The sequence below is a fragment of the Corvus cornix genome, chromosome 14, assembly GCF_000738735.6.
Source record: "Corvus cornix cornix isolate S_Up_H32 chromosome 14, ASM73873v5, whole genome shotgun sequence".
Lineage (NCBI taxonomy): Eukaryota > Metazoa > Chordata > Aves > Passeriformes > Corvidae > Corvus > Corvus cornix.
In genome coordinates, this window is record NC_046344.1 from 14,249,780 (window position 1) to 14,276,631 (window position 26,852).

Here is a 26,852-nt window from a genome sequence, read left to right on the forward strand (position 1 = left end):
AACTTCGCGCTGTGGTGTTCTGGGCTATTTCTAGACACAAAGCCTGAGAAAGAGCTCTTAATCACTGCTTTCTGAATTCACAGGAGTTCATTTGATTGCCATTGGATGGGCAATGTCCTGTTCAGCACAGAGGGGCACCGATGTCCCCCAGAAAGGGCAGAGGGCACCAGTGTGCAGAAGGGGAAAGCACTCGTTTTGCTGTGGTGCCAGAGCCCACATTCTCAGGGGATGCTGCCCCAAACTCTCCCTGCCTCAGGCTCCTGGGATGGCTGCTGGGTCCTATCTGGGTCAGCTCTGCATCCCCTCCCTGCCCCTGACACTTGGCTCCCAGTGCAGCCAGACACGGCTGTCACAGCCATCGACCCATTCAATTGGCTCCATCCACAGGGTGAACGCTGGAAATAAATGTGTCAAGTTGCAGCCTGTGGAAGAGGGCAGGTTCCTGCTCCCTGTGATAAGGTCACTCTCTCATAACCTCCTTCACAGACAGAAGATCATATTCCATAAACCTTGGTTTAGGTCTGTAATAAACAACACAGACTGTACTTGGCCGAAACCTTTCCAATAAAAATATTCAGGCACACTAAGAGCAACTTTGCAGTTTCTCTCTTTATTCCACTCGTAGCTTCAGCTCTTGAACACTACAAGCACCACAGAAAGCCACATCCATTCCCACCATGTCCCCCTAGGGCTCCAAAGCTGCTGGGAAAGCTCTGCTGCTCTCACACAGAGCTCCAAACTCGGGCGCACTCGCTGGCATCTCGGAAATGTTACGCCATAGCCAATCTTTATTTTTATATCATTTATAGTAGTGCTCAGATTTTATTTGGCAGTGCTGCTTAATAAAATCCTGACTGCTGCTGGCTTCCAGATGTCGGGCTCTCTCCTTCAAACTTCTGCTGATGGGAGCTGTTGTTTGAGGAATTCACCCCAATCAGTTCACAATTATATGTTTACTGTGGTAAAGGCTAGAGCATTAACTGACTACTCCAATTTTTAAAAGCTACCTTAAAGCAACAGGAGTTAATCTCCCTACTCCTATTATTCCTCCAATTTTTTTCCTAAACAAACATCTTTTCTTCGTTTATCATACTTTTGAAAAGGCACTTTTTGTGTCTTACTGTGCTGTGCAGCAAAATTATTTTGTCAATCTTGTTGCATGCAGTAAAATTATCTCCAGTTTGAGCTCCACACCGAGGAAAAGCGGGAAAGGCTATGGCACACCAGACACTGAAAATGGATTTGGGAAAGCAGAATCCAGCCTTGCCCCAGCCTGAAGCATCAGCTCCTTGACCCCCACCCAACCTTGTCCTCTCCATCCCTGGCAAACCCACCAGCCCACAGCACACATCAACAGCCCACTTTGTCCCCCAGGCTTTAAAGGTGGCTAAAACGCTTGGCTGTTGGCACCAAGGACTCTAAAAACCTCTTTATTCCCTCCCTGTGCTCCCCAGCCCCACTACAGCCCTGCATAAGGAGTGTTACTCAGAAGGGGTAATTTGAATTGGGACAGAGAAAAGCCAATATGCTGCACATGTTTTGTATGGAGCCAACAGGAGAGCAAGGAGGAAAAAAAGGTTATTTCTGTAAAGTTTTGGAAAATGAAGAGGTGTAAAAACCTTTCATCTTTACAAAACTTTACTAACGTGGCCTAGCTAATACTTTGTTATTAAATCCTTATGATGGGAAAACTCAATTTGCTTCAGTATTCCTTGGAACTCTGTGACACTTCACAAAGCACCTCCTACGCTGAGTCTGAAATTTTTCGGTATAAAAAAGGGTCATTAATCGAGTAGAACCGTGCTGGTGTAATGAAAATGCATCATTTGAGAACACTGTTCTTCCTCCTTCGACATCTCCAGGGAATTAGTACAATCAACACTGTCATTTTCCACACAAGCAGCGTAGGGAATGAAAAACATCCACATCAGCACGTTTAAATCAATTAAGTAACATGACAATAAGGAATGAATAAATAGAGGAGCTGCTATTTTATGTGAAAATGCAATTTTTGGTGTGTGTTGCTGCGCAACGAAGTAACTCAAGACATGGCAATGAAGAAAGTGATACGAGGTGCTTGTAGTGCTATTTATAAAGGCCAAGATCAATCTTGTACTCGCTTCCTTCCCCGATATTTATCCAAAATAAATGCTAAAGCACAACCTCCAAGTGCCTGATAGCAAATCTGTCCTCTGGCAAGCTTTAACCTGCAGTTCTGCTTTTTCCAGAGGTGGCTCTTGGAAGCAAAGACAGGGAACAGGCTACAACAACCCCAATAAACCAACTTAACACAGCAGTATTTTCTGCCCTGGGAAAAAAACGAGCTCTCTCATGTTTCTCTGAGGAACACAAACCATTCCCTTCACTGGTCTTCAAGGTCTGAAATTCTGTAAGCATTATAAAGAGTAATAGCTCCTGCACACTGAGCCAATACATTCAGTGCTTGAATTCATCTACTTTGAATACTGACATGGCAGTGTTTGTAAAGGGTATTTTTGACAAAATAATAACAGATGAGATCTTCATAGAACTACTGTGGAATTTTAGAAGGATTAGTGAGTTTCTGTCTTTGGCTCCTTTCTTCAGACTGCCTTTCTTTGATCTGTGGTATTTCTCCGAGCTTATAAAAACACAAAACCACCCCAACCACTAAAAACCACTCCTAATAACAACAAAAAAATCATACCCATGTGCTCATACACAAATTATTTTCTGTATGCACAAAAATAAACAAGAGTTATTATAAATAAGGCTGTGTATAAACATCCCAGGCTTCCCCCAGGTTCTGGTGGCGTGAGAAAAGCCAGTGGCTGCAGAGCAAAGGGAAATTCAGGAGCACAGGGAGAGGCTGGAGCTCCCTGCTGCCCATCCCCAGGGACACCCAGATGAGCCCCTGGAGTGACCCCCCCATCTCCAGCTGTGCCTGCAGAGGAAAACCATCTCAGGTAATTTGCGGGAAGTTCCTTGCTGGGCAGGAACAGGGAAAGGGAGAGGAAAGATGTTCTGACCCTTCAAGTCCTTAATTCAGTCATTTATTCCTTCCTTTCAGCTCACTTATCCTCACAACTTCAGGTCAGAAGTTGCTGTTATTCCAACCTACTCCAATTTTTACATTAGGAGAGGATGTCCCTCCATGCATCTGTTAAGGACAGGACATCTTTTCCTACAGGAGATGAGGGATGAACACAGATACTGATAAGGAATTCTTTGACAAGTTTCAATTTTTGATGCTTCACCTATCTGGAACTAAAACTTTTTACCCCTCTATTGATAGCAGACAGGAAAATTTCTTTCTCTCAAGCAAACATTTTTATACTTCTCACATCTCTATGTAAGGAAATTCAAATTCTTTTGAAACCCTTTTCAGCACTGATTTGAAGAGATGCCAAAAAACAATGGCAATATTTCAGTCATGGCCTTACTGACTCGTTTAATCAAAATATAATCCCACTTTTCTTATATATCCCCATTCCTCCCTCCATGGATCACTTCACCTTTTTAGTTGCAGTATGTGCAGTTTAACAGGTAAGCATCCTTTTCTGATTAAGTGCTTGCCAGTACACAGCCCTCTGTGCTAGGACACAGCAATACTCCTCATACTGATGTAATAAAATCCAAATTGTATTGATTATAACCCCTTTTACCAAATAGCTTTATATTAATGCTCCTCTTTCACTGTTTAACTTTCCACCATTTCCCTTGCAGTCTCCACGCTTTAACCATTTAATCATAATCTCAGGACTGGTTTGAGCTCCTTTCTGAACTGATGGGTAACTCATTTCTGGGTTGTGCTTCTCTGCAGTCCATCAGCTTTTTGCTTTCTCTTTTTAGAAAGACAATAAGAAGTTTTCTCCACACCTTTTAAAGACATTTTTGCACTTTACCAAAAACCTGGGAGTGAAAATACTGATATTCAGGCACTGCTACTCTAGGGAAAGGAAACACAGACCTATGGCGAGGTTTCCTCACACAATAAAAGGTGCTGCTACACAATTTCATTAGACTGACTTCCTCTGTAAAATAAATTATTAACTGTGATTTCTGGAACGTAACATGACTGGCAAATAATAACTAAAAAAATCCCACCAATGCATTTACTTCTAATTGCAGTCTTTTTTTTTGGAATCTCACTTTTCTGTGTTGGTTGGTTTCTTTTTTTTTTCCTTGTTAAAGCTCAAATGATTTTTCAGGCACTCACCTAATGACCATGTAAGAAATAATATAGCACATACCACCAGTCCAGGAGCTTTAGTATCCTTTGGGTCCAAGCTGCTGCTGAATCTAAAGATGATTTTCAGCAGCAAATGTTCTCCCTCATTCTTAAAGTTCAACAGTTGCCAAATCTGTATTTATGAGGACTGTTTTCTCACTTTATTAAAGACACTTTGCACAGGGAGTTCACACAAACTTCTTCCTTCCTCTCAGCACAACACTCTCATCTACTGAATTGGGAACTGGGATTTTACACCACAAGAAAAAACCCTGTTGTCTTGTCACAACAGACCCTACACCAAAGTCCCTCTCCAGCTCTCGTGAAGCCCCTTTAGGCACTGAAGGTGCAAAATACACAATACAGATCAACTGAGACATCTTCAAAGTGGCACCCAGCACCCAAGGTGAAAGTAATGCCAAGGTGTGTGGAACTATAAATGTAACTAGGGGTCATTATTTATATAAAAAACCTTTTTTTCCATGTTCTGCAACCTTTATTTATCAAAAGATTGTTACACTTCTTAAATAACTTCAGAAAGTCTTCCCCCTTGAAGCTGCAAATAATTTCATCATTATCTACTTGTGTAGGCAGAAATCAAGAGAGAAGCAAAAGCTCAGAGGAATGTCCTTACCTGGGCACCAACATCTGGTCAATACAAGCCTGGGCCTCTGATATCCCAGCAAAACACCTTTCAGTCAACAGAACTGTCACAGCTCTGAGACTGGAGACAATGAAGGTCAACTGTAAGCTTTTGGCTTTTAGAAATATCCACAGGTAAAGGCCTGTAGGTGCATTTTTAATTTCAAGGAAGAGACTACATCGTAATTAGGCTTTCTGGAGAGAAAGCTGGAGCGTGTCAACAACAGGGGAAAACAGTAATAATAATAAAATTTATCAGTTTCTGCTTGAACCTCTGCAGCAGCCCAGAACTTGTGGGACTGTGCAGTGTCCCAGGCTGTGCTAAGAGGCCACTCCCAGTGCTCACAAAACGTTCCTCTCTGAAGGGCAGGTGATCCAACTGAACAGAGGACAGGGCAGAGCTTCCACGGCCAAACTTTGCACGTTCCCTCCACAACATCATGCCCAGGATGCAGTTACTAAGCTGATGTGTAATACAAGAGCAACAGCTTTTCCAGCCAGTTTACAAGATGCTCCAAGAAAACAACTGCCCAATCCTGGCTGCCAGCTGTGCCCGATGGGCTGTGCCAAACGAGGTTTATCTGATTTCCTGATGGAACTACCAGCAGCTGTGCTTCAACACCACAAGGCACAGCACCCAAACCAGGCTGGGCTCCCTCACTCCTCAGGAAAGCTCAGAGAGAAAGGAAGCAGTACTGAACGGCGTATCTTTACCTGCAAAGCTGTCAGAGCTTCCAGCCCAGGTACCCAAGGGAAGCTGCTTTTGCTTCCTTCTGACCACAAACCTGCAGTTGTCTCATTTTTACTTTTCTACACCTTCACCTTTTTCACCACTTTCCCAGATAAATTAAACAGGTTTTTTTGCAGAGAGGAGTCAAACGTTTCCACGATCACATGGCAAATGCACATTTATTTACCCCCAGCTGGGTTGCTTAGCCTGCAGAAAAGGAGGCTTGGGGGGACCTTCTCACTCTCTACAACTCCGTGACAGGAGGGTGCAGCCAGGTGGGGGCCAGGCTCTGCCTCCAGGGAACAAGGGACAGGACAAGGAGAATGGCCTCAAGCTGTGCCAGGGAGGTTTACTTTGGGAAACAGGGAAAATTTCTTCCGAGAAAAGATTGGCAACCTGAGCCCTGCCAGTCAAAGCCAGCAGATTTCTTCACACACAATTAATGAAGACTTTTATGTTAATTCTTATAACCCCATAAAATGCTTACCAATTTCTACTCCTTCTGCACAATGTATGGGGTGTGTGTAACATCACACACAGCAGCTCACTGAACACTTCAATATCATCAAATACACCCTGAAGACCCCCACATCATCCTAGCCATTCTTGAAAAACAGTTAGGGAAGTACCAGTAAAGGCAAACACAATGCATCCAACTGCTCTAATGAAGGCTGTGCAGAATGACATGAAAAAAATGTTTTGTTTTCGTTTTTTTTTTTTAATTTTAAAGCCCTAAAAATACTTCTCAGAATCACACATGAATTCCAGCTTTTTATCTCCACATCTTTCAGCGATAAAGCTGGAAGCCAGAATTCCACCACCATCTTTTATACCAACAGGCTTTGTGTCACTCACACTGCAGGACTGCATAAAAGGACACAGGATGACCCTATAAAAAATTAAATTTATTTTCCCCAACCTGCAAAGCAATTAAACAAGTCCCACACTCTAACCCACAGAAACCACTTCCAGCTCAGTGCAAACAAAAGCACATAACCCAAAACACCTGGATTCCAAACAAGCCTACCTGGAAAAGCACTTGGAATGTATGGAGCAACATTTCCTGTGGCTAAAATGAGAAAGAGAATTTCTGAGCCAACTTGCTATCTTAGGTCTCTGGAAAGCAGAAACAATGATAATAAGAAACAGAACTTTATAGACTGGAAAGACAAAAGAAATTCAAAAAAACTAAAACCCCAAACCTATCGTCATAATCTCCAGGGAAGAGCTGCAAAGAGCCAGAGAAACCAGAGGCATCTTCTGTGTTATGGAAAACTGCTGTTTTCCTTATGCCTCCTTTGTTTAGCAAAATACTTATTTTTGATCTTTTGATCATCTAACAGACAACAGTGGGTTTGGAAAATGCTGATCAACAGCACATGTGTAATTTTGGTATTCAACATCTGCCAGTTTTAAGTGGGGAACCCCGGACCCAAACCCACAATTTACATTTATAGCTAAGCTGCAGAAAGGAAGTTGCAGGCTGGTGGTCCATCCTTCTTCAGTCTCTTTTTATCTTCTTCTCTTCACCTGGGTAAGATAAAATAACCCAGCCAAAGTAAAAACACAGGAGAAAAAGGCCTGAGAAAACCCAGCACAGACATGCAGCTCAAACACACTTGTCCAGCTGCCACTGCTGGCTCAGGAATATATATATATATATATATATATTTTTTTTTTTTTTTTTTTTTTAAACTCTCCTGGCAGATGAAAGACAGGCTGAAGAGTGAGACTGATCCCTACCCTGGGCTTTATCCCTGCCCTTATTTACGTTCAGCTCTACCAGCTCTGCTGGTGCCCAAGTGCCTCTGACCACGGCCTGGGAGCAAACAGCAGATGAGCCCATTCTCTTCAATGACTCTGGGTTTTTAATTCATTTTTTCACCTCAGTACAGCTTACAGCTTGTCACCTTAATAGCAGAGAAAAGCAGGTTTAAGGAAAGGTAAGCCTGGGACTTTGCAGTTTTGCCAGGGGCAACAGTGTGCTCTGCAAGGGAAGCTTGAAGTCCAGCAAATTTACTAACATGCTGCAAAGAAGAGATTCTCTCTATCCTAAGGGTTCCTCACAAAACCTAGGAGATATACGATGTTCCTACATTTAAAGCTAAAAAGAGGCCCTAATTCCAGCTCTAGGATATTGGGGATTAACTGGTAAAGATACTGTCTGGCTTTTATTGACACTGCTCAACCCTCCTGTAAACTCTCCTGCAGTCTTGGTCACGAAAACAAATTCCATGATGCAATCCCACGCCTGAAAAGGCATCTGATATTATTTTATTGACATTATTTTTCACATTTATTGACAGTCCCTTTGCCCTCTGTGTTAATTTTAACACCTGGAAAAGAATAAGCATGACAAGAGAAACTGAAATGTTTGAACAATGCAAGTGCCAAAGCACAACTGACCCAAGCACATGAGGGCATGGCACTTGCAGGGGGTTCCAAACACTTCAAAAATTATGATATTCCTCCCACAGAATACCTTTTCTGAAAATATAAATAATAATGAATTAGAAATTGAACCTAATAAAGAATACAGCCCACTTAGAATTCATCATTTGCTTCACTGCTGGATTGGGAATGAGGTGCCAGTGCTGAGGAAACTGCAGAGGTGGAAGAGCAGAACCAAGGAGCAGCAGGGATGGAGACCAAGAGCCTCAGCCCCAGTGCAGCCACTCTCCAGCACTGCCCAGCTCCTCGCTGCACCCACTGCAAACTGGGAGCTGTGGGATGGAGAGGTCCAGCCTGTGGGTGTGGCTGCAGTGATGTAAAGCAGATGTAAATACACTTTAGACATACCACGCGCCTGTTTTGGCAGGCTCAGGGCTCTGTTCTTCAAGGAAAATTATAAGGTCACAACACTGCAAAATCTTTTGAAGACATTACAGAGAGTCTTTTTCTTCCAGTTTCTTGTTCAGGATGCAAATGTGGGTTTGGAGTTTTTTCTCCCCCCTCATACTTGACAGGAAGGTACCTCAGAGTCCAAAACCAGACGGCCAAGGCCATAACCAACCCCAACACCTCCACAATATCAAACACAAGACCACAGATCAGCCCCTGGAGCTCCTCTGTAACACAAATCCATTACATACATCCCTGTCCATACATGAAATTCCTGCTGCATGACAACAGCATGGAAGTCAGCAGGATGACAGAGGAAGCCTTTGGGAATAGCTTCCCATATAGCCCCTTCAATCCAAGCTTTTGGGCAGGATCTGTCTATGTTTCCCTGGTGAATTTGCACACGTGGGAAGTTCTGACATTCCACATCGCCCAAAGAGTGCAGCAATCCTTTGGGATATGCAGAATATACTTCCAAAACTTCCTCTGATTATAAACAAAAAAGCATTTCCAACGTAAAACTACTGTGGGAGGGAAACGAGCAATCTGAAAACGGCACAGGAGATCTCTCCAAGGCAAGGACTTCAAACACTATTTAAACAGCAGCGTCATAAACCAGAGATCAATGGACAGATAAGGATTTCTCAACAAAAATTCCACTGCTCTAGACAGGACAATTATACAAAGCCACAAACATCCCAGAAACACACCATATATATTACATTTTCTTCCCACACAGTAGCTGGCATACCTCAGGCACCATGGATTGCTGCACCAGCCTCTGCTACACACAGGCAGAGTTAAAAAGAAGTCAAAGAGAGGCTCCAGGTGCAAGTTTTCTTAGCTCCAGGCTCTCAAGAACAGGAATTTATTCATTTTAAACCAAAAAGGCGAGGCCAGAGTGAAAGCAGTTAGAAGCTTATTAGAAATCCCACCCAGGAAAATTCCACTTGGGACTAGAGGATGCCACCTATCTTTTTGATTGACATTTCAGAATTGATGAATAACAAACACGCAGGATGGAAGAGAGGATTCCAATAAAAAACAATAGTCTGATGCAACTGGAGCCTGCTCGGCCCATGGTAACTGAGTGAGCTATTGTGGCTCTCTGGACTAACACTTTTTAATAGAATCCAGACTCAATTTAAACAAGACTTTAGAAGCCTGTTTTGTTATAGTGCTGCAATCTCTTTGTGTTGACAGGACTACAATCAGGCAAATTCTTTCCCTCTTGCATAATGCAGGTAGCTGGATGTGACATGCTAAATCAGCGTTTCATCTGGACCACGGCAATCCCACAGGCTGGCAGTGCCCTCATGCTACAGGGATTCACAGGGAAGTAAAACCCAAATCAGTTAAAATCCATGTGCAAAGCTGGTGGGCTCTGCATGGGGAACACAAGTACATTCCATGCTGTTACCTTGAACAACAATTCATTAGCTTGATTAGCCTTAAGTCATACTCAGAGAACATAAAAGATTTGCCCGTAAGGGATCAAATTAAAAGAAGTAACTCTGCATATCTTAGACAATTCCTGCATAAAAAATACAGGGTTTTTTTAAAGTTGTATATGTCATCGTCTCAGTGTTCAAAGTAAAGAAAAAGATCATCTGGGGTTCCCATCCTGTGGGAGTGAGTCCAGAGGAGGTCACCAAGGTGATCAGAGGGATGGAGCCACTCTGCTTTGAAGAAAGCCAGAGGTAATTGGGATTGTTCTGCCTGGAAAAGAGAATCACCTTTGGGGTGATCTAACTGTGGCCCTCCAGGACCTGAAGGGAACCTGCAAGGAAGATGAGAGAGACTCTGGACAAAGGGCTGCGGTGACAGGACAAGGGGGAATGGCTTCCCACTGTCACAGAATTATGTCACAGGATTAGATGGGTCATTGAGAAGAAATTCTTCCCTGTGAGGGTGGGCAGGCCCTGGCACAGGGTGCCCAGAGAAGCTCTGGCTGCCCCTGGATCCCTGGAAGACTCCAAGACCAGGTTGGACGGGGCTTGGAGCAACCTGGGATGGTGGAAGGTGTCCCTGGCCATGGCATATTTGGGGAACAAGATGAGCTTTAAGGTCCCTTCCGACCCAAACCATTCCACGATTTGACAATCATTTTTCTACCTGCCATCAGAGCCTACCAGCACAGTTTGAAGAGTTAACATTTAGATCAAATGCTCTTTAAATGCATTTTATTATTAAATTGGTTAATAATGGTATTTTTTCCCCCATCCAAGCTCTTTGGTCAGAACTGACGAGTTACACAGTGAGCAAGTACAGCTTTGACAGAGCCTGCAAAAAATGTTGCCCATCACACAGGCTGGAGCCAAGCAAGCATATCCCAAGCACACTTGGGAAGCCAGCTCACCCCCCCAGGACTGCTGGCTGCGGGAATCATGCAAGCACCAGGGTATTTATTCAAATTGGCTGCAAGCACCCAGACAAACAGAAATGATGTTGCAGTAGTGAATTCAGTCATTTCACAACTCCCCCAGCGCCCGGCCTTGTGCAATCCAAACAGGCAGTTGTAATTCCAGGTAAGTTGTTATTCATAACTTACGCACCGCTTGTTTACATGTGGTTGACAGTTTTAAATGGTTACTAATTCAGTACTGAAAAATAAAGCTAATGCAAATAAAACTGCTGCAGGAGGCACTTCAGAATAACAATATCTCACAGTGGTATAAACACTGGTGAGGTGGTGAAGAAGAAACTTCCAAGAGCAGCCACCACCTAAGTATGTATCACTATGCAGCTATATTTTAACTGGCAAGCTTCAGCAACTGAGTATTTCCACTGTTTCTAGCTCAAAATAAGATTAATTTCAGAGCCACTGCTCTTTTCAGAACAGCTACTAAGTGTTGTGACTCCCCCAAGCAGAGGATCAGCTTTGCAGTTTATTCCCCTCCTTACGTAAAATACATAAACAAACAATCCCTCCCCAAAATAAAAAACATTTGAAAGTCCAAAAACAAGGTTAAAAAGGAAATATCACCAGAACTATGTTTATTCACACAGTCAAAACGTTTCTAAAATTCCTTCCATTTCCTCAATGTACAACACTGAGGCAACCTCCAGTCCTGACAGCACACATTTGAACCGCCCCTTCCTCTCTGCATGGCAGCCATAGTATCAGACTCAGGTTGGATCCACAACATGGATCTCCTTCACCCAGATGGCACTAAACCCATCCTGGAGATGGATCACGTGTTGCTACACATGGAGCAGCCCTCAAGGCCATGGGGCTGCTGCGATGGCTGGCTGCAAGACAGCACCTGTCACCCTGTGAAAAGGACACTGTGCTCTTGGCTTGGCAGGGTGATGAGAAAGACATGGCCAGCTCTTTACTGGAAGAGTCCTGTCCAACAGCTGATTCACCTTCCAGTGGTTTCCAGCTTGTGATCCTCAGGCTCTGGCTGCTAAGTGTGCCAAAACACCCATACTCTGAGGACTCAGGAAAGCACCACAACAAAGAATCATAGAATTGTGGAATGCTTTTGGTTGGAAGGCACATTAAAAACCATCTAGTTCCAGTAGCCTCCTGCCATGAGCAGGGACACCTTCCACTACACCAGTTCCAACCTGGTCTTGATCTTCTAGGACATTTTCTACTGCTCTCTCCCATTGTATCACTGTCCAATGGAGTTCACTGCATCTCTTATTTCTGGAAAAGAACAAGATGGGCAAAAAGGGTGATGACACCCCCCCCCGCCCCCCCTCCCCAAAAACTGCAAGGACAGAAAACAAATTCTCTGTCACACAAGTAGACAAGTAGCTGTTGAGGGTTTTCAGCCCATCCCTCAAAGCTCCCAGCATAGAGGAGCCAAATACCTGGGTCAGGAGTCATCAGAGCTAACACAGGTATCTCGTGCCAAACCTTAAACCATGTGTGGTGACCACAGGTAAACCTGTGGTCCTGTGCACTCACTTCAAATGCTGGATCACTGTCCAGTTTAGCAACACATACTTCACCAAATAATAGAATGATGGATTATACCATGATTCATGCCCATAAAGTACATAACATAGGTAATGAATTCTTTCATGTATCCAAATGAACACCCGATGAAACAGATATGGAGATTTGTCACTTGCTACCCAACAGATTTGTTTGATCATCATTACATCGTGTCACTAAATCTATCCAGTGGAAATGACATTAAATAACATGCAGTTAAAGAAACATTCTCCAAATGCACATTTATTGAAATGTTCCATTGGCTCTTTTGAAATGAGTCCACCCCCATACTCCCAGCAGCAGGTCTTTGCCCAGTGCTGATACTCAAACCAGTTTTTAAGAGCAAAGGAGATGCCAGCACCGCCTGACAAGCAAGTAGAAGTCTTTCAAGTGGCATAAAACAGACATGGGTAAAATCATCATTTTTGTTTCTCCAAGGTTTGAATATTGTATAAATCATCTATTATTATTCTCTGCATTTGGACCAGTCTTGGCAGCCTACTTCATACCAGAGCAAGCCCCCAACAACCAGCTCCTCCGTCAGCTCATGGCCCAGATTTGATTTCTTCATCCTTTGCAAAAACATTCTCAGACTTTGTGCTAATAACTAGCTGATTACATTTCAAACCCTCGGGCTAAAAGTTATTACTGGGGAGTGCAGGAATGTGTCTGGAATGCAAAAAACAACAGGGGTGAAAAATCAGTGGGCTCTGAGCTGGTATAAATAGATAGTTCCCTGCAGAAACTCATCTCCTCTCAAAAAACCAAACCCAAAGACAGTGACCCCACTATCTCCTCCAGTTAATCTTACTGGAGAATTGACTCAGCCATCTCCCAGCCCTTAGGAAGAGGCATCTCCTCTTTACAGAAACACAATATAAATAATGTTTCTGCGTGCTTGCATGCGAGATAGAGAACCACCCTGCGTAATCTGTTGATAAACTCACGTAAGAGACAGTAGTTTCGTGATATGCCAAATACTGCATGTCTTGGAAAGAAATGGGGAAAAAGTTATTCTTAGGAAAGCTTTCTCTATGGTTAAATGATACCAAGTTTACTGACAGAAAGTTTCTGGTATGCAAACTTACTTTGATCCAAGCAAATTCCTGCATCACCCTCCACCTGGAAGATCAAGCTGAGTATTAAACCATGAGATCATCACGGAGGTCTGGTCTCTCTTTCCAGACTCTGCAAAGGGGGTTACAGCACTCAGCAAGAGAGCAGCCCTGCAAGGGTTATAAACAGGATTTATGGGATCCGTGGAAATCACGGATCAGTCCCCCCAACTTGATTTTCGGGGTTTTGTGCTGTCCCTGTGTAACTTACATCCCTTCTCATTTAGATGTGAAGTTATTCTTAATCACTTTGAGGTAAAAAAGACACTGGGGAAAGTAAAGATTACAGGTCTCCAGAAGAAGATTGTGGTGAAAACAACCTATTTCTTTGCAGCCTTTAGGCAAAAAAAAAGCCTTAAAAAACAACCTAAAGACTGAAAGTCAAGTGAAAGCACAAAGGAAATACCCCCTTCCCCATCAAACCTTAAAAAAAAAAAAAGGCTCTTGGCTATACTTAGCAAAACTGAAAGAAATCCAGCAAAGTCTAAATATTTCCCTAACCTCGGTATCTGCTTCTCTGATAGTGCTGCCATTTGCTGCCACAACTCTGTTAGAATTGGAAGAGACAACTCCACGGCCCAATTCCTTTGTACTTCCACGGAATCACTTGCCTAATGAAGTCTTTCATGGCTTATTTGAAGATTTAAGCATTCAAAAACAAAATTCCTCAATGAAGAATGAAGTATTTTGTGGGATTACTTTTTCCCTGAGGTTAGGGATCAAGGTTTCTCAGAAACATGATGAATCACAGTGGTTTTAGCTTACTCATCTTAAAAAGTGTGGGATTTTTTATCTGATAACAAGCATTCTTTTTTTCAAAAGTATTTGAGACAACTTGTTTGAATAAGAAACAGAATATACTTTTTGTTACCCTCACACTTGTGTAAACTATTTTATGTAAAGGGAGGATTTAATAACCAACTTTTGACATTTTTCAGCATGACCCTGAGATAACCAGTATGAGCTCTTGCTGGTGTAGAAGCAACAGCTTATCTGGAGTACAGCAACGCAGCTGCACACCTCAGAGGTGCAAAGGAAAAAAGCAGAAAAAAATTACAGTGCTAAAATCACCAGCATTTGATTTGCAATGTCTTCCTTCAAGGAGACTGAAATTAAAGACACTGATATCGCAGAATGGTTTTAAACAGAGTGCATGACTTACAGGTGAGCTCACAGCTTGGTCAGTACATCTCTTCCCTGTCACCAACATCAAAATTTCAGTCACACAAATCCAGTCTAAGTTTTCACATCACTTTTGTGAACTGTGAGATCTCTGCTCTTCATTGACATTTTGCCCTCCTGAGTGGATTTCTGACTTCATTTCACTTGTCCTGTTGCTCTTACACACTCTCCTCCCTTAACCACCAATACATAGATTAATTTGATGTCAAAATAAAAAGTACCCTCCCAAGTTATTAAATCTAAAAAGCTTTATTAACAAACTTGTTTAATTTTAACTCTTCTCATTAAATAAAGAAATATGCTGTAAAAATAATTTTTAATATAAAGAAAGACATGTTAGTGCTGTGGGTATCATAAGCAAGAGATTTTTCTCCCTTAAAAAGCATCATCATATGATATCTCAGAAACATTAGGAAAATCAGAATGATAAGTATATTATGATACACACAATGGAAGTACACATTGCTAATACAATGGGGTTTGTTCCATTTGGGACACTTCCCTAGGCTGGAAACCTCTATTCATGGCTCTTAGGAAAATGAAGCTTCAAAATGAAGAGCACTATCTTCCTGCAGAGCACAAAATCCAACCTAAACCAAATTTTTTTGTGCTAAACCCATAATTCAATGTCTTTCTTCCAGTTAGCTGCCTAGTCCAAGAAAGAACATTTTAATTTTTCATTGATCTGTGCCACTGGAATTTCATGCAAGACTTTGCTTGGGAAACTATAATGGAACTGTATAAACTTAAAACTGAGAAAGGAAATACTTTTCTAATAGTTACTGGAGGGCTCCACGAAGTCACAGCCATCGACCCAAGGTACCACACAACAGCTGGGTGCCCTCTTCACAGAATACAGAGAATATACAGAATGTGGAATTAGTACAGTATTTCCTAGAAAGAATTTCTCATAAAAAGCCTATACAGTAGTTTTAATTTTCTTTTCTTGTTTATAAAGCTGCCACAATGTTAAGGAGCAAGGTCTGGTTTTAAAGGGAGGTGTGCTTTTCATCTTTTCTGTCAGAAGCATAAAAATTGTTTACTTTAGAGGAAAACTGATTATTTGAAGTCTGCTCTCCCATTAGCACCACAGCACAAGCAAAGCATTTGTCTTTTCCTCTGGACCTGGATCATGCACATATCCAGGGAAGCTGCACCTTCTTTCCCAGGCAAACCAGCAAGCACAGAAGCCTGGGGGTAAAAAAGATAATTAAAAAAAAAAACCAAACTAGCTGTGCTCACTGAAGCCTGAACCCGATCTTGGTGTGAAGCCTGTGCTGCTCCTGCACCTTCTCGATGGCTGGTATCTCCTCAGGCACCCACGGATGTGCCCAGCTGATGAACACACATCCCTGCTGTGCCTGCAGCTGGGCCTCAGACAGGAACCCCCTGGCTGGAAATGAAAACAAAAGATGCTCCTTCCCCTCCCTTGCTCTACTTTTGTGCGTGACCAGATGGATCATCTGCACATCTCCATATCTGCATGTCTTTATTCCTTCTGTTTCATTCTAATGAGAAGAGATGGAGTCCATCCTGTAATTACATTTTGAAGTGTTTTTCCTGAAAAAGAGGGGATAAACCAAAATCTATATTAAGGAACAGCGCAAGTCCTCCCAAAGCAGCTAAAATCCTCTGTGCAATCTGCAGGAAGGAGGCTGATTTTCTCTCCCAGCCTCTCCCACTCTGCCCCTGCACAAATGAGCCTCAGTGGTTGTGGAGAAACGGGTGGCTCTCAGCTGTCTCCTTGTGGCTGTCTCAGCCTGAAAGCAAGGTTTGAGAGCAAGGTTTGACACTTCACCCTCCTCGTTCTGCTGTGCTTTAGAAAGGTCTGTTTGCTTGAAGCTGATGAGGTGAAGTACTGGGGTCTCTCAGATGGAGTTTTTGCCACCAGGTGCTGCACACAGGTTTGTTCTGGCTCCTTGCCATGCAGAGTGAGAGCTCCTCCGTTTGCAAATCTCAGTCTGAGTAAGATGACAACTTTATGTCACCACTGAGTTCACAGCCAATACCAAACTGGGAGGGGTCAGGACACGAGAACAAACTGGGAGCAGCCAACAGAACAACAGACCAGGCTGCTCTTCAGAGAGACCTCAGCACTGAGAGCATGCCAGTGAGCACTCAAAACAACACTTGGAAAACCATCTCCAGTTTTGGGCTCCCCAGAGATGCAGCTGATGCAGTGGGGTGACACCACAGAGGACCATCACGATGATCAGGTGGCTGAAGCACCCGATGTGTGAGGACAGAGCTGGGCTTTGGGAGTTTTGAGAGGAAGAAGGCAGGAGAAGAGCCAGGCTCTCCACAGAGGAGCACAGCAACAGGACAGGATATGATGAGGACAAGCTACAGTGAGAGAGATGCCTAAAACCCAGTTCTAAACCTCTTTTGAGCCCAAGTTTGGACAAGACACCTTCAGAGGTCCCTCAACAACCTGTATTGTGCTGTTGAACCAAACCAAATGGAAATCAAATGGCTGCCATATGGAAAACTACAGGTAAAGTTTTGCCTCAAAGATCTGCTGTGTGCCTGTCTGGTTTACATTGTCACTGATGCACCAGAACACATAGGCAGGAAGAAGCTGTCCAAGTTTTTGTCATATTTGACTTTGAAATTCCACTTCATGCCCTAATTTTCACACAGAAAGGGCGTATTAGGTGAATTTTTTGAATTCAGGTAAATATGAATTCCTGTCTTTTTCAGTTGAGATTTCAACATTTTTCCTTCAACATTCTTATTACTATTTCTTCAGAAACAACAAGTAGGTTAGAAATCAGAAATTCGCACTCTGTTCTGAGGAATTTCCACGGTAACCTCACATGGCCTTGGAAAATACTGACCACATATATTGAGATTGTATTTATGCACCATCAAAGAGATGCCTGTGTGGGGCAAGACCTCCTGATTCACAGTGATAAATCCAATTTTCAGTCCTGTTGTTGAAAGGAGAAAGACCCAAGAGGTGAACTGGTTCACCTGACTCAAAGCATGAAGGTTACAGCTGAGAAGTACCCATGTGAAATGCCAAAGGAGTTATTTTTATCCTTCCCTCTCATTTAAATTTAAAGCAGGACAGCAGAACTGATACTGTGAGGTGCTAATGTTGTTGAAATGCAATGGGAATCAATAGCTTTTCCAGGAAGAGAGAGCTTGGAAAGGAGATGAGCAGTTTAAAGTCTGCTTCACCTCTGCCAGCAGATACTCAAAACCCAAATTATGTCCAACACCTCACTTTTGCCAAATACACTAATTTTTGTCTCATCATCTAACAAGTCCTTAGGTTGCACACTCTCAACAGCCCTTCCGATTTAACATAATGAATAAAAAATACGCAGCATATTGAATTTAAAAAAAATCTGGGAACAGCTCTGCCATGAAGATTTGATCCCTCCTGCACAGGAGGCAGAACGTACTCACACAGCCACCCACCTCCTAGCTCAGGAGAGCACAAAGCTCTTACCAAGTGTTGCACTCCACGTTTCCAGGCTGGAGGAGAGGCCAGACCACAATTTAATGAAACATGGCTCCGATTCTCACTCTCCATACATGCCTCTGGGAACTTCCCACTAGAGCTATACATCACAGCCTTTTTTTTTTGGTGAGCTAATTAATTATTGTGTTTGAATTGGCTTCCTCTAGAAACTTGCAAAATTCTTGTGTGTTGGGGAAGAGAAAAAAAAAAGGAAGGAGAAAATGCAAATGGTGAAGTCATATACAGCTTCCACGGCAAAATCCTTTTGAATTCCAATTCAATTGGAATATAGCAGCCTTGGAAATGATGGTTCTAAACCACAAACAAGCGAGGGAATGTTTAGTAACCCCAAGCAAAAATCCCCTGGCCTCTGCAGCAGCACAGCTCAAGCCTGCAGCTCTCCATCTATTTATAGACCTGGGGCACATATCACTACAATAGCTGATTGTGCTTTGCAGCTGTTTTGTATATCTAGAAGGGCAGGAAAGAACAGACTGCACTTTGATCTTGCCCTTTTTTGGAGCAAAAACAACAACAAAAAAAGGCCATTAGGAAGGACTCAATATTTTGGAATCACAAGGGTCCATGCTCCCAAAGCCACAGCTTACACTCGGCGTGGAGGACTCCCAGCACATGTCCAATTGTTTACTGGGATTATAAATCCGGGCTGCAGTCAATATTTATTCTAGAAGCACGCAAACTATTTCACCTCGCATGAAAACATATGTCAAACCTAATTATAGGAGTCGTTACTCCCCAGAGCATCTGTTAAGTGATACACGCATGAAATTAAGATTCAACCTGAATGCAACTGCATCATAAATTAGCACTTTGCCTTTCTGGGGAGATTAAAGAAATTAAGTATTTACTCAAGATAACATTGTGTGATAAGAATCAACTACGTACAACCTGTAAAACATGTTGGGATTAAAACTTTATAAATTATACAAATGTATTGGAGCTAATGCTGCTAAAGACAGAAATATGTATGATTTACAGAAGTCAAATCAGTGATCCCTACACCTCGGGAAGTGAGCTGGTCCTTCCCGAGCTCTGATCTACAGGGAGGATCTACAGGAAAACTCTCACCTCCAGCATTCAAACAGTTGGATGATGGGCAGTACTATGAGGAGAAAAATCTAATTTTTTTAGCACTAAAAAGGGAACAAGCCTAAAGCAAGTACCCTAAGTACCTGACTGTACCATATCCAGAATACCTGAAGAATATTTCTAATCAATTACTGATGAATTTACAAACTGCAATAAAATGTGAAATGAGATTTAAAAGTGCTACTTCCAGTTACTACCTAAATGAGTTTGAGTAGTTTGTTTCCAAACAGCCACGTGGACTAAAGTATGTGAATATGCTTAAAACACAGCAAGAGAGTCTGTAGAAGGGATTTAAAAAAGCAACATTAGAAAAAAATAGGAGGTAAAAAGTGCTTGTGGTGAGCTAAGAGAAGTGAAAGGCTGAGAGAACTGGGATTGTTCCGTCTAGAGAAGAGAAGGCTCTTGAGTGACCTAATTGCCCCTTCCAGTACCTGAAGGGAACCTGCAAGGAAGATGAGAGAGACTTTGGACAAGGACCTCGAGTGACAGAACAAGGGGGAATGGCTTCCCACTGCCACAGAAGGGCAGGGTTAGATGGGTCATTGAGAAGAAATCCTTCCCTGGGAGGGTGGGGAGGCCCTGGCACAGGGTGCCCAGAGCAGCTGTGGCTGCCCCTGGATCCCTGGCAGCATCCAAAGCCAGGCTGGACAGAGTTTGGAGCAACCTGGAATAGTGGAAAAGGGTGGAACAAGATGAGCTCTGAGGTCCCTTCCAACCCAACCATTCCATGATTCTGTGGTTCTAGGATGATCATACCTGGGTATCTCCCTACTGCACAGCAGCTGCAGGGCAACCTTGCTCTTCCACAGCTCTCAAATGTTGATTCTGGAAGGTCAGGGAGAGCAAATAAATTACAGAATCAGGGAGATGGAAAAGTAGCAGTAGGCTGCAAGAAATGCAGCCAATCAAACGGAGGAGAGAACAAATCTAAGAGGAAAGTTGGCAAGATCAGCCTTTTGTTAAATGCTAAATAGCCTCTGAATTATCTGTATTGCATCATCACACAGCACATTTGATCATTCTGAACAAAGCTTTTAGACTTTTAAGTATCTAAGATGGGACATTAAACAGTACTCTCTAAACCTCTTTTTAAAGAAAATATTTAGGTATATTCCTATCCTGAATACAGATTCATTTCTGCTGTGGGCTGTATATCTCTATCTCGTTTATTTAAACCAGAATTCATAGGGATGAAGAGTTCTTTGTTTCATTTTTAGAGCACTTGGGATAATGTTCTTGATTTTCATTAACACTATTGTATAATTATATATTAGATTTGAAACTAATATATGAATGAATAACTTACTAAATTAATTATTAATATTGAGGTAGTAAGAAAAATGTTATTATATCACCCCGAGCAGGGGTATGGGAGTGCAAGGGCAACTCTTTATTGTTAAATGTATAACCATGTTTCACATAAATTACAAAAAACAATAAATTAAATAAAAACCAGTAAGAGAAAGCATGAGCTGACAAAGACAGCAGGGGTGTCTACAGGGCTGTGATAATGAACACTTGAACCACTGACAAAGTTATTAACCTGGCCCAAGCAAGCTACATTTCAGAACAGGAATACTCTGAAAGGTTCCAGTGTGTTCACATCCTGCAGGGCAATCCAAGACTGAATTTTTGCATTTCAAACTCATTATTTTAAGAGATGGAAAAGCTGAAATTTAGAAGATCACTCACATTATTCTCCTTCAGAAAACTTTTGGTAAAAACCTATTTTCCATACAAAATATAAGCAGATTTAGCTACAATTACAAGTGGGATCACCAATACCTGTTACCACAGTAACTTCTCAACAGAGGGGTGCCTTCCTATAATATTATTTCTACAGTAAAACATGTTAAACATTAAGTTCAAATGTCAGGTTGGCTCAGCCTGAGCTAAACTTTAGCTCTGTGTAGTTTACAGCTCTTGTGCAATGTCACAGCACTAAAAGCCTTCATTTTCATGCCCACATGGAAGCCATCCAGCCCTCCTGACACAGAATGGACAGGAAAGTTGTTCATTACTGCTGAACACAACAACTGTGCTAAAAACAACACTTGGCCCGCAAGAATGGGAATTCTAGAGGAGAGTCCCTTGACTGAGGCCGTGGGACAAGGTTCTCCAAGACACAAGGTATAATAAATACCCTGCTCTTGCAAAACACAAGTGCTAAAGATCAAGTTCCAAAGAGAAGAAGAACCAAACTCCACTATATTCGAGTGAGATGTCTGAGATAAGTTAATTCCAGTATCTCTGAGGGGCAACACACAAATCCCTCCAAAGCAGCTTCCCAGGGAGTGCTGCTCGGGCCAGAGCCAAGCAGAAACCCCGTACCTCAATTGACTCAACACCGGCATTTGACAAAGCCAGCTCTCGCTACCTGACCATATTCCTCATTTTTTCAGTAGACAGCACCAAATCCAGCCTGGAATATATGGATAAACCTCCGAGAATGGTAAACTTCACCGCCCATCAATTTGTGCTGCTCAGACCTTCTCCAGGGCTGAGTGACAAACGTAAGGGATCCATGTCAGAGACATATTTGTGACCACTTTGGGATCTACTTTCCAAAACAGAAATGCAACTTTTAGAAAACATTCCCATTTTAACAAGCAATGGTGCACGCTAATAGAGCTCTAGAAGTAGTTTTACAATTGAAACATTACACACAGTAACCGCTATTTATACTTCAATATGTCAGCCTTAAATATTTACTTTTCCACTCACTTAGTTTACATGTTGTGCCAGCAGAGCACTTTCTTGCATCATTTAAAGAGCTTATAGAAATTTAAAACTATCAGAGCAATAAGGCAAAGTATTATAAAATAAGTCAAATTAAACTATGAGGAAAAGCATATTTACTACTTTTTATACAAAAATTAATTTCATGCAGAGATGCACGATTTTTACAAGTAATTAGGTACTTTGCATTATTCATTCTGATTAAAAAAACCCCAAAACTTTTTTTGAAAAGCAAACTGTTTTGAACTTTAAACCCTATCCAGGCTTTCCATTGCTACATGGAGACCATTCATCAGCTGGCAGCATTATGTTATTCCCCTGCCCCATGGGCTCTGAAAAGCCAACGGGTAAGTTCAGAGTAAGTAAATGTTTATAGGTAGAGCTGCACATCACACAGCCGTACCAGCAGTTACTGGACATTTTTCCCAGAAAGCAAACGGGCTGGACAGTTGTATTTTGACAAGAAAAGTTGTTTCCTTTTATGGCCCAGTGTTGGTGGCTGTGGTCTGGGGTGGGAAGGCAGTGGGCAAGCACCCTGTGCTTCATCTGATGGCACTGTCATCCCTGGCCCAGCTGTTCTTCCCAGAGTCACCCTGATGATTCCCTTCTAGCACTCACTTATTTTCAAGTGCAGAAGAGACACTCCAGATAGGACATTGTATTATTTACTTTCCATTTTGCTCTATTTTATGTCCCATAAACCCAGAGTTTAAACAAACAACTCAGACTGAAAACCGTTTATGGGCACTTCCTAGCCCACCGGATTTGGGCTCCTCTCCTGCAAAGGAACCAAGATAGGGCTCAGCTACTCTGCCACTTACTTTTCTCCATTTGTATATTTAATTTTTTGTGCCACTAAAACCAGCTAAAATGGATTTTGAAGAACAAATGGTCTGGGAATTCACCGCCGATTCATCAACACTGAGATTGCACAATGTCCCACATCGCGGTCCATATAAAATTAAATGGATGACTATGACCGTTTCCAATCAAGTGTTTGGCTGTTTCTTTGGGAATTCTGAACTGATGGGAACTTAAGCTAGAACAACTGCAAGGAAGCAAACAAGAGAGCCGAGGAAGTGGGAAAGCCCAGTAGCAGATGAGCTGCAGACAGACAAGGAACACCTGCCCAGGAGCAGAGCTGCTGAGCAGGTTCCCAACCAGCCCCCCTGGCTACTTACTCCCATTCCTCCATTTACTCCATTTGCTTCAGCTTTTCACTCTTCAGTTGTATCAAACACTGAACCAGCCCTTTTTTGTGGCTTTAATCTCAGAGTGGAAACCTGGAAGGAAAGACTGGAAGGAAGAAAAGGGCAATGGGGAAAAGTAAGATGCTGGAGCCATGGAAGAAAAACATTTCTATAAGGAAGATAAAACATTTTCCAAAGGGTAATTGGACATTCAACGATTCTAATCTACATGGAAAGTGGAAGGCCAAGAAATCGGGGCTGAACACTGCATCATATTACAAACAGCAAAGTCTAATTACCTCCCCTACTTAAAAATCCTTATTTAACTTCTGATGTTTTCTAAAACAAAGCAAAATTGACATTTTGATGAAGGCAAACTCCAAGCAGCATTTCATAACCACTCCACCAGCAGAGATGAACCAGCCTCTTAAACTGAATACACTTTCCCATGTGTGGTTCCTTTAATTTGAATAAAAGTTACACTCGTGAGAGAGGGAGAGAACCAGCAAAGAAAGGGGAAAAACCAGAGTGCAAGCGAGCAGCAGGAATGGAGGGATACAGCCTGAGGGGCATTAATGCCGAGCCTGGAGGTCAAGTTGTAGGGATGTAGCTTTGCTGGCCAGTTATTTGCACAAGCTTTACAGGCATGGGAAAACTGCGAAGGTTGTCAGGAAACACAAAACCTCCTGTGATGGAAAATCCTGCAGAGAAACGCATCCTGGCCACCGCCTGAGCCCCAGCCTGGTTGGGCTTCTCTGCTCCTCCAGCAAACAATGTACAACTCCAGCAATTCTGAAAAAACTGAGTTTGGAAACTGAATGGAGAAACTAAAAAACTCATCTCCTTTCCATCAAAAGCACTGGCACAGGGTGCCCAGAGAAGCTGTGGCTGCCCCTGGATCCCTGAAAGTGTCCAAGGTCAGGTTGGACAGGGCTGGGAGCAAGCTGGGATAGTGGAAGGTGTCCCTGCCATGGCAGGGGGTAGGACTGGATGAGTTTTAAGGTCCCTCCAACCCAAACCAGTCTGTGATTCCATGATTCTGTGAGAAGGAGGGATTTAGATTACTGGAGTAAATCTCAGGTCTATTCAAATTACATCGATCCCACAGGAGCGGGAGACTGGAGAAACAGGCCACCAGTTCTCCTTGTTGTTTCTGGGGAATGTGCTGTATAATATCAAGGGCTTCAAATGAGTGAAATATATTTATACTTGGCTTTTCTTCCCCAAACCAAGTTTAAAACTCTGTTTCCACAACCTGTAGATGAGGAGATCAAAATGAGTTAGGGACACAGCTCCCACTGTAATTTTAGACTGAAAATTAAAGGCAAGTCACAGCCTGGAGAAGAAGCTCAGGGCTTGTGAAAGTTCAGTGTTGTAGAAACTGTTTAAACTGTAAGAAGGTTATAATGGGAAATTTAAATAATTAGATCTGGCACTGGTACATCAGACTTGAACAAAACCAAATAAAAGATTCAAGTTTCAAACTCAGAGAGAGAACAAATTATTGAGGAAACTGGATACAAACATACACTGGCAGCCTTTCATAATAAACATGGCCCTGCACAATTTAACAAGGAAATTAAAGAGGTATAAAAATTGGTAAAATAGATGCAAAGAAAACCTTACATAAGAACCCTGATAAAAATTAATCTAAAAAAATACAGTTCCCTAAAACTTGCTGAGACCCTTAAAAATTAGTACTTCAAGGCAACAATTTTCCCAATTATGAAAGAAACAGAATTCATTTTAAAAAAACCCCCTAAAACAACAAAACAAAAACCAAATAAAACCACCAAAAAAAGGCACCATAAAACCCCAAATTGTGCGAGGGGGAAAGGGAAGACAGTCTCAAGTTTTCGGTACCTAAAAACACTCCTTGAAGTGCTCCTCCCCTAAGGATATTTTGATCTTAGTCACATGGGTTTTTTAAGGTGTTTTTATTTAGTCTTCCTGTAGATAACTGCAAGGAGAGAGCTGCTAACACGATATTAAATTAATGATTTGATGGCTGCCCTCATGGCTGAGAGAGGTATTAAGTCTGAAGTATTACCAAGAAAACCATTAGGGCTCAGCAACCTCAGAGAACACTCACACACACACACACACACACTGCTTCTACCACTTGCCAACTGTGTCTCAATCAAAAAATCAAATTTATTTTCTTATTCTTTGATATATACCTGCTTACTGATAAGCCTATACAATTGTACAGGTAGATAAGGAAAAATGAAAATAAGAAGAGAAAATATTTGCCAATGTCTTACGATACAAAAGTGCTCTTGTTTGCACAAAGGGGAAATGGATCTTTTCCTACTGTGGCTCATATTTTCACCCAAATCACCTATTTTTCATTTTGAGCTGACCATTTGCAACACAATTTTGGAAGATATACAGAAGGAACAGCTCACACAAAAACTTTTCCAGATAGCTACATCTGGTTTGTTTTTGTAAGTTTAGACAGTGTGAGTGAAGTTTCCAGTTAAATGGACTTGGAAATGCAAGAATTGCAGAGCAGGGCAGAATAAATTCCAACAACAAACACACTTGTAATCACAAAAACTTATCACACAAGTGTACCCACAACAAAAGCACCTTCAGACCAGGGATCAGCAGCTCTGCAAACCAAGGCCTGGCTCAGTGCACTGGGATTGGACTCAGCCGGCCAAGGAAATGCGGATAAGCACAGAAAGAGAAGACACAACAGGCAGATTTGCTCCCGCACAGGCGCCGCCGCCCTGGGCTGTCACATCCACCTGTTAGGGACGTGGGCTGCTCCTGCAGCACCAGCACCAAGGATGGAAAGAGACATCCAGCTTCTGGCTTGGCATTTGGAAAGGCTGCAGCATCCAAAGCAAAACAACCATCACATCAAAAGCAAAACAACCCCCAAACATTCCTTTGTGATGTATTTTTTTCAGTTCTGAACTAACTGAAATGATGGATTTATTTCTATAGCTACACATATGCACATAAAGACAAAAATTAGTATCACTGGATGTAGGATTTCTATCAATAGGACAAACTTTGGTAATGAGAAGTAGATACTGGTTAAATGCTAAAACAGAAAAGCAAAAAAGAGACAGTAATCCTCTGAAGCTCCTTGCTCTGCTCAGCAGGCTGTCATCAGGGGTAGGGCAACAGGGATCTGCTGCACACCACATTTTGCTTCCAGAAATGGGTACCACGATATCAACATGCAGCTTGCACTGTGTGAGGAAACTTGGATCTGTGCACCCCTGAGCTCTTCAGGGGCAACACACCACTGGGATGGGCCACCTCCATCCCAATGGTGAGGAAAGGCACAGCTCCAGCATTACACTGCTGCTCCCTGTGGCTTTTGATGACAGCAAAGATCACCTCTATCTACTTCGAGTGGAGCAATTCTCTTTCATTCCATGTCCTGGACAAGCCAGACAGTTCACAACACACAAAAAACCCCAAAACAACAACCTCAGTAAATCAGCAACAGCTCTATGCCAAATTATTCAAATTATTCAGAAAGAGGATTAAAATTCTTGCAATGCCATCTTGCTGAAATACTGTGTGGTTATTCCCAGTGGCACAGCAGCAATCCATCCCTACAATCCATGGCTGCTCCAGCTTCCCGATGCCTCCTGGGAGGTGCTGAGTTACCTCCTCACCACTCTGGGCCTCACCTGCCCCAAAGCCACAGCC

At 42.5% G+C, this 26,852-nt stretch overlaps 1 protein-coding gene across 2 annotated transcripts in view; it reads right to left on the reverse strand.

Annotated features, from left to right (window-relative positions):
• ADCY9 (adenylate cyclase 9) overlaps nt 1-26,852 on the reverse strand; it is an 84,038-nt gene that overhangs the window by 39,414 nt on the left and 17,772 nt on the right. The window lies entirely within an intron of this gene.